Source organism: Eleutherodactylus coqui, unplaced genomic scaffold (assembly GCF_035609145.1).
Source record: "Eleutherodactylus coqui strain aEleCoq1 unplaced genomic scaffold, aEleCoq1.hap1 HAP1_SCAFFOLD_827, whole genome shotgun sequence".
NCBI classification, from domain to species: domain Eukaryota; kingdom Metazoa; phylum Chordata; class Amphibia; order Anura; family Eleutherodactylidae; genus Eleutherodactylus; species Eleutherodactylus coqui.
This window is the reverse complement of record NW_027101784.1, coordinates 22028-28027: the sequence shown is the minus strand read 5'-3', so window position 1 is coordinate 28027 and position 6000 is coordinate 22028. Positions and strand designations below refer to the sequence as shown.

Here is a 6000-nt window from a genome sequence, read left to right as displayed (position 1 = left end):
TGAGGCTGGGCGCGGTTGAGAAGGCGTGGGGCGGGGCTATGGAAAGTTTTAATAGCTCTCCCAGCTGCCTGGGTGCATTGTGGGTGCGCCCAGAGTGCTGGCTGAGCGTGTTGCCTCAAGCCTTGGAAGTGGAGTTGGGCGGGCCGGGCTACAGGTGAAACCCATTTCGGGTTATCGCTTCTCGGCCTTTTGGCTAAGATCAAGTGTAGTATCTGTTCTTATCAGTTTAATATCTGATACGTCCCCTATCTGGGGACCATATATTAAATGGATTTTTAGAACAGGGAGCTGGAAAAAGAGCTTGCTCTGTCCACTCCACGCATTGACCTGGTATTGCAGTACCTCCAGGACCGGTGCACCCCCTTTCCTACAGCAGTTTCCAAAAGCAGAAAAACAAAACCGACGAGCAAGAGGTGCAGCGCAGCTGTGGCGGCGGCTGCTGCTACCACCCAAGCACTTTGATTGACACTCAGCCCGTCTGCTCGCAACATTGTATCCACTGAGCAGCTGCGTCTGCCAGAGTGTGCACAGCACAGGTACAACTGGAAGCAAAACACACACACACACACACACCAGTTCATATGGCAGCCGCACTCTATAGTTCGTACCTACCGCTGCGCTAATAGCCAAGTTGGAAACATCGGGCAGGCACAGCGTATCCTGGCAGCCTGCGTCTGTATGCTCCACGTATTCGGGTCATGGGTGTATGTGCAGGGGGCCCGGAGCCCTAGGGGGCCCATAAAGTCTCTCTTCCCCACATTGTAAACCAATGCTATCAATGACGCTTTATAGTTTGGGGGCCCAGTTCCAGACTTTGTACTGGGGCCCCGCAGCTTCAAGTTACACCTCCGGATCAGGATAATGCTAGGCCATTCCAACCAGCCTGTGTGTGTGACCTGCAGTCGCTGGTAGTCGAAAAGCGGCCGGCCCCGGATGCGCGCTTCAGAGTGGACAGACAGCAGCGGACCCCCAATCACACAGGCCCAAGGCTTGCTATGTAGCACGGAATACCTCATTGGACTGCAGCACTCCACGCGGGCTGAGATACACGCTCCACGTGGGATGGGCAGTATTCGTCCATGAAGATCCAGGCCAACGTTTAGAGATGGAGCAACACTCGGGGAGCAAAGAACTCCAACGAACGGACGCCTACTTTACAAGGATGTATTGCTTTATTCAATGCATGGACACAGAAACAGTTCAACCGCTCGATTACAGACCGCAGTCAATACAGTAAAGAAAGAAATGTGTCTGTTTAATGTAAACTTGCATGGAGCTCGTTTGTCAGCCACTGACTGACTGAATGCTGAAACGTGGTCTGACGTTACATGCACCACCAGGGATAAGGCCTTGCCTATAAGCATTCCCCAGCTGGCAAAAACCGAACCTCCCTGCCTATTCCTCACCATGGAAGAACGGAACCTACCTTTTTTTTAAAAAAAGAAAGCCACAGCAGCAGCCAACTCGATTTTGGTAGGCCGCTGTCTCCCCCTTGTGTGCTGCATAAAAAATGCACTCCACTAAAAATAGCAATGATCCACGAAATAGAGCGTATGGAGAGAATGAGGCTTCCAGATGAGCCGTCAGGCTATGATAAATTGTATCACACCTGGGCGATATGGATAGATGCCCGGAGCTCACCCCTATTTACCAAGTGGTTACAGACAGGGACATGTGAGTAACACGTTTAAACCACAATCGTAAAGAGAAACAACAATTCCGGAGCCCGCCCCCCCCCCCCCTTTTTGTTTTATTTTTTCTTTCTCCCGTGTCATAGATACCTACCCCCCCCTTACCCTCCCCTCATTCCCCTGTTTGTAGACCTTATAAAATATCACAGACAAACATGATATAGTTCAACTCGAAATTGATTTATTAAGTTTCATTGTCAAAGTTAATTTTACATTGCTTTGAGATAAGGCAAAAGTTTCCCCCCCTCCATGAAACCAATAAAACCTATATTGAATAAAATAAAAATGATGCAGTTACCGGTAGTTCTGCAGCTTCTTGGTGGAAATAAAGACCATCTCCCGTCTCCCAGCTGCAGCAGAGACTGACTGAAATGGCTGCCAAGCCCGGTATTAATGCTTCTAAATTGATGACATCACAAAGGAGTGACATCGTCAGCCTTCCAAACACCTGGCTCAATTGCATACAGTATGTATGTATGTATGCATGTATGTGAGTGAGTCTATCTATCTATCTATCTATCTATCTATCTTTATTAATTATGTAGAATATAGATATGGATTATTTCTAAATTACAGATTTTGTAGATATAGATTAAAGATAGATTTAAGATTGTGTGTGTGTGTGTGTGTGTGTGTGTGTGTGTGTGTGTGTGTGTGTGTGTGTGTGTGTGTATATATAATGTATATATGTAAAAAAAAATATAAAATCTGTAGTTATGTATGTATGTATGTATGGCGGGCGGGCAAAAAAGGCCTGCTGTATGTTTTTAAGTTCTTCGGATGACCATGCCGCTCTAATATTCTCCTTACTAGGGTCTACTAATGCTGGCCCAGGGGAAGGCAATAAAGCCCTATGGGGCCGAAGCCAATTTCCCTTATTTTAGGTTAAAAGTTTCCATCCGTCCCCACTGGAAATGCGGCCGGCCGAAGAGATCCCTCCAACCGACCGACCGACGCACCTTCAGAGACAAACTAGTGCTTGCTTCTAGTGTCATCGCCGGCTTAACCATCCTTTGTAGGGAGCTGACGAGTCCTGCAGTAGCAGCAGCAGCAGGCTCTGCAAGCCTAGGATGCGTGAGCACGGTGCAAGAGGAAGGACTGAGGGTGTGAGGCTGGGCGCGGTTGAGAAGGCGTGGGGCGGGGCTATGGAAAGTTTTAATAGCTCTCCCAGCTGCCTGGGTGCATTGTGGGTGCGCCCAGAGTGCTGGCTGAGCGTGTTGCCTCAAGCCTTGGAAGTGGAGTTGGGCGGGCCGGGCTACAGGTGAAACCCATTTCGGGTTATCGCTTCTCGGCCTTTTGGCTAAGATCAAGTGTAGTATCTGTTCTTATCAGTTTAATATCTGATACGTCCCCTATCTGGGGACCATATATTAAATGGATTTTTAGAACAGGGAGCTGGAAAAAGAGCTTGCTCTGTCCACTCCACGCATTGACCTGGTATTGCAGTACCTCCAGGACCGGTGCACCCCCTTTCCTACAGCAGTTTCCAAAAGCAGAAAAACAAAACCGACGAGCAAGAGGTGCAGCGCAGCTGTGGCGGCGGCTGCTGCTACCACCCAAGCACTTTGATTGACACTCAGCCCGTCTGCTCGCAACATTGTATCCACTGAGCAGCTGCGTCTGCCAGAGTGTGCACAGCACAGGTACAACTGGAAGCAAAACACACACACACACACACACCAGTTCATATGGCAGCCGCACTCTATAGTTCGTACCTACCGCTGCGCTAATAGCCAAGTTGGAAACATCGGGCAGGCACAGCGTATCCTGGCAGCCTGCGTCTGTATGCTCCACGTATTCGGGTCATGGGTGTATGTGCAGGGGGCCCGGAGCCCTAGGGGGCCCATAAAGTCTCTCTTCCCCACATTGTAAACCAATGCTATCAATGACGCTTTATAGTTTGGGGGCCCAGTTCCAGACTTTGTACTGGGGCCCCGCAGCTTCAAGTTACACCTCCGGATCAGGATAATGCTAGGCCATTCCAACCAGCCTGTGTGTGTGACCTGCAGTCGCTGGTAGTCGAAAAGCGGCCGGCCCCGGATGCGCGCTTCAGAGTGGACAGACAGCAGCGGACCCCCAATCACACAGGCCCAAGGCTTGCTATGTAGCACGGAATACCTCATTGGACTGCAGCACTCCACGCGGGCTGAGATACACGCTCCACGTGGGATGGGCAGTATTCGTCCATGAAGATCCAGGCCAACGTTTAGAGATGGAGCAACACTCGGGGAGCAAAGAACTCCAACGAACGGACGCCTACTTTACAAGGATGTATTGCTTTATTCAATGCATGGACACAGAAACAGTTCAACCGCTCGATTACAGACCGCAGTCAATACAGTAAAGAAAGAAATGTGTCTGTTTAATGTAAACTTGCATGGAGCTCGTTTGTCAGCCACTGACTGACTGAATGCTGAAACGTGGTCTGACGTTACATGCACCACCAGGGATAAGGCCTTGCCTATAAGCATTCCCCAGCTGGCAAAAACCGAACCTCCCTGCCTATTCCTCACCATGGAAGAACGGAACCTACCTTTTTTTTAAAAAAAGAAAGCCACAGCAGCAGCCAACTCGATTTTGGTAGGCCGCTGTCTCCCCCTTGTGTGCTGCATAAAAAATGCACTCCACTAAAAATAGCAATGATCCACGAAATAGAGCGTATGGAGAGAATGAGGCTTCCAGATGAGCCGTCAGGCTATGATAAATTGTATCACACCTGGGCGATATGGATAGATGCCCGGAGCTCACCCCTATTTACCAAGTGGTTACAGACAGGGACATGTGAGTAACACGTTTAAACCACAATCGTAAAGAGAAACAACAATTCCGGAGCCCGCCCCCCCCCCCCTTTTTGTTTTATTTTTTCTTTCTCCCGTGTCATAGATACCTACCCCCCCCTTACCCTCCCCTCATTCCCCTGTTTGTAGACCTTATAAAATATCACAGACAAACATGATATAGTTCAACTCGAAATTGATTTATTAAGTTTCATTGTCAAAGTTAATTTTACATTGCTTTGAGATAAGGCAAAAGTTTCCCCCCCTCCATGAAACCAATAAAACCTATATTGAATAAAATAAAAATGATGCAGTTACCGGTAGTTCTGCAGCTTCTTGGTGGAAATAAAGACCATCTCCCGTCTCCCAGCTGCAGCAGAGACTGACTGAAATGGCTGCCAAGCCCGGTATTAATGCTTCTAAATTGATGACATCACAAAGGAGTGACATCGTCAGCCTTCCAAACACCTGGCTCAATTGCATACAGTATGTATGTATGTATGCATGTATGTGAGTGAGTCTATCTATCTATCTATCTATCTATCTATCTATCTATCTATTATTAATTATGTAGAATATAGATATGGATTATTTCTAAATTACAGATTTTGTAGATATAGATTAAAGATAGATTTAAGATGTGTGTGTGTGTGTGTGTGTGTGTGTGTGTGTGTGTGTGTGTGTGTGTGTGTGTGTGTGTATATATAATGTATATATGTAAAAAAAAATATAAAATCTGTAGTTATGTATGTATGTATGTATGGCGGGCGGGCAAAAAAGGCCTGCTGTATGTTTTTAAGTTCTTCGGATGACCATGCCGCTCTAATATTCTCCTTACTAGGGTCTACTAATGCTGGCCCAGGGGAAGGCAATAAAGCCCTATGGGGCCGAAGCCAATTTCCCTTATTTTAGGTTAAAAGTTTCCATCCGTCCCCACTGGAAATGCGGCCGGCCGAAGAGATCCCTCCAACCGACCGACCGACGCACCTTCAGAGACAAACTAGTGCTTGCTTCTAGTGTCATCGCCGGCTTAACCATCCTTTGTAGGGAGCTGACGAGTCCTGCAGTAGCAGCAGCAGCAGGCTCTGCAAGCCTAGGATGCGTGAGCACGGTGCAAGAGGAAGGACTGAGGGTGTGAGGCTGGGCGCGGTTGAGAAGGCGTGGGGCGGGGCTATGGAAAGTTTTAATAGCTCTCCCAGCTGCCTGGGTGCATTGTGGGTGCGCCCAGAGTGCTGGCTGAGCGTGTTGCCTCAAGCCTTGGAAGTGGAGTTGGGCGGGCCGGGCTACAGGTGAAACCCATTTCGGGTTATCGCTTCTCGGCCTTTTGGCTAAGATCAAGTGTAGTATCTGTTCTTATCAGTTTAATATCTGATACGTCCCCTATCTGGGGACCATATATTAAATGGATTTTTAGAACAGGGAGCTGGAAAAAGAGCTTGCTCTGTCCACTCCACGCATTGACCTGGTATTGCAGTACCTCCAGGACCGGTGCACCCCCTTTCCTACAGCAGTTTCCAAAAGCAGAAAAACAA

General features: G+C 48.3%; 3 non-coding genes across 3 annotated transcripts; all 3 read left to right on the top strand.

The window, feature by feature from the left end:
* The first annotated feature begins 173 nt into the window (after positions 1 to 173).
* Positions 174 to 364, top strand: LOC136591293 (U2 spliceosomal RNA). The gene has a single exon (XR_010787958.1). It is a non-coding gene; the product is annotated as a U2 spliceosomal RNA (small nuclear RNA).
* Positions 365 to 2971: 2607 nt separating this feature from the next.
* LOC136591292 (U2 spliceosomal RNA) lies at positions 2972 to 3162 on the top strand. Its single transcript, XR_010787957.1, has one exon. It is a non-coding gene; the product is annotated as a U2 spliceosomal RNA (small nuclear RNA).
* A 2614-nt stretch (positions 3163 to 5776) lies between these two features.
* Positions 5777 to 5967, top strand: LOC136591291 (U2 spliceosomal RNA). The gene has a single exon (XR_010787956.1). It is a non-coding gene; the product is annotated as a U2 spliceosomal RNA (small nuclear RNA).
* The last annotated feature ends 33 nt before the right edge of the window (positions 5968 to 6000 follow it).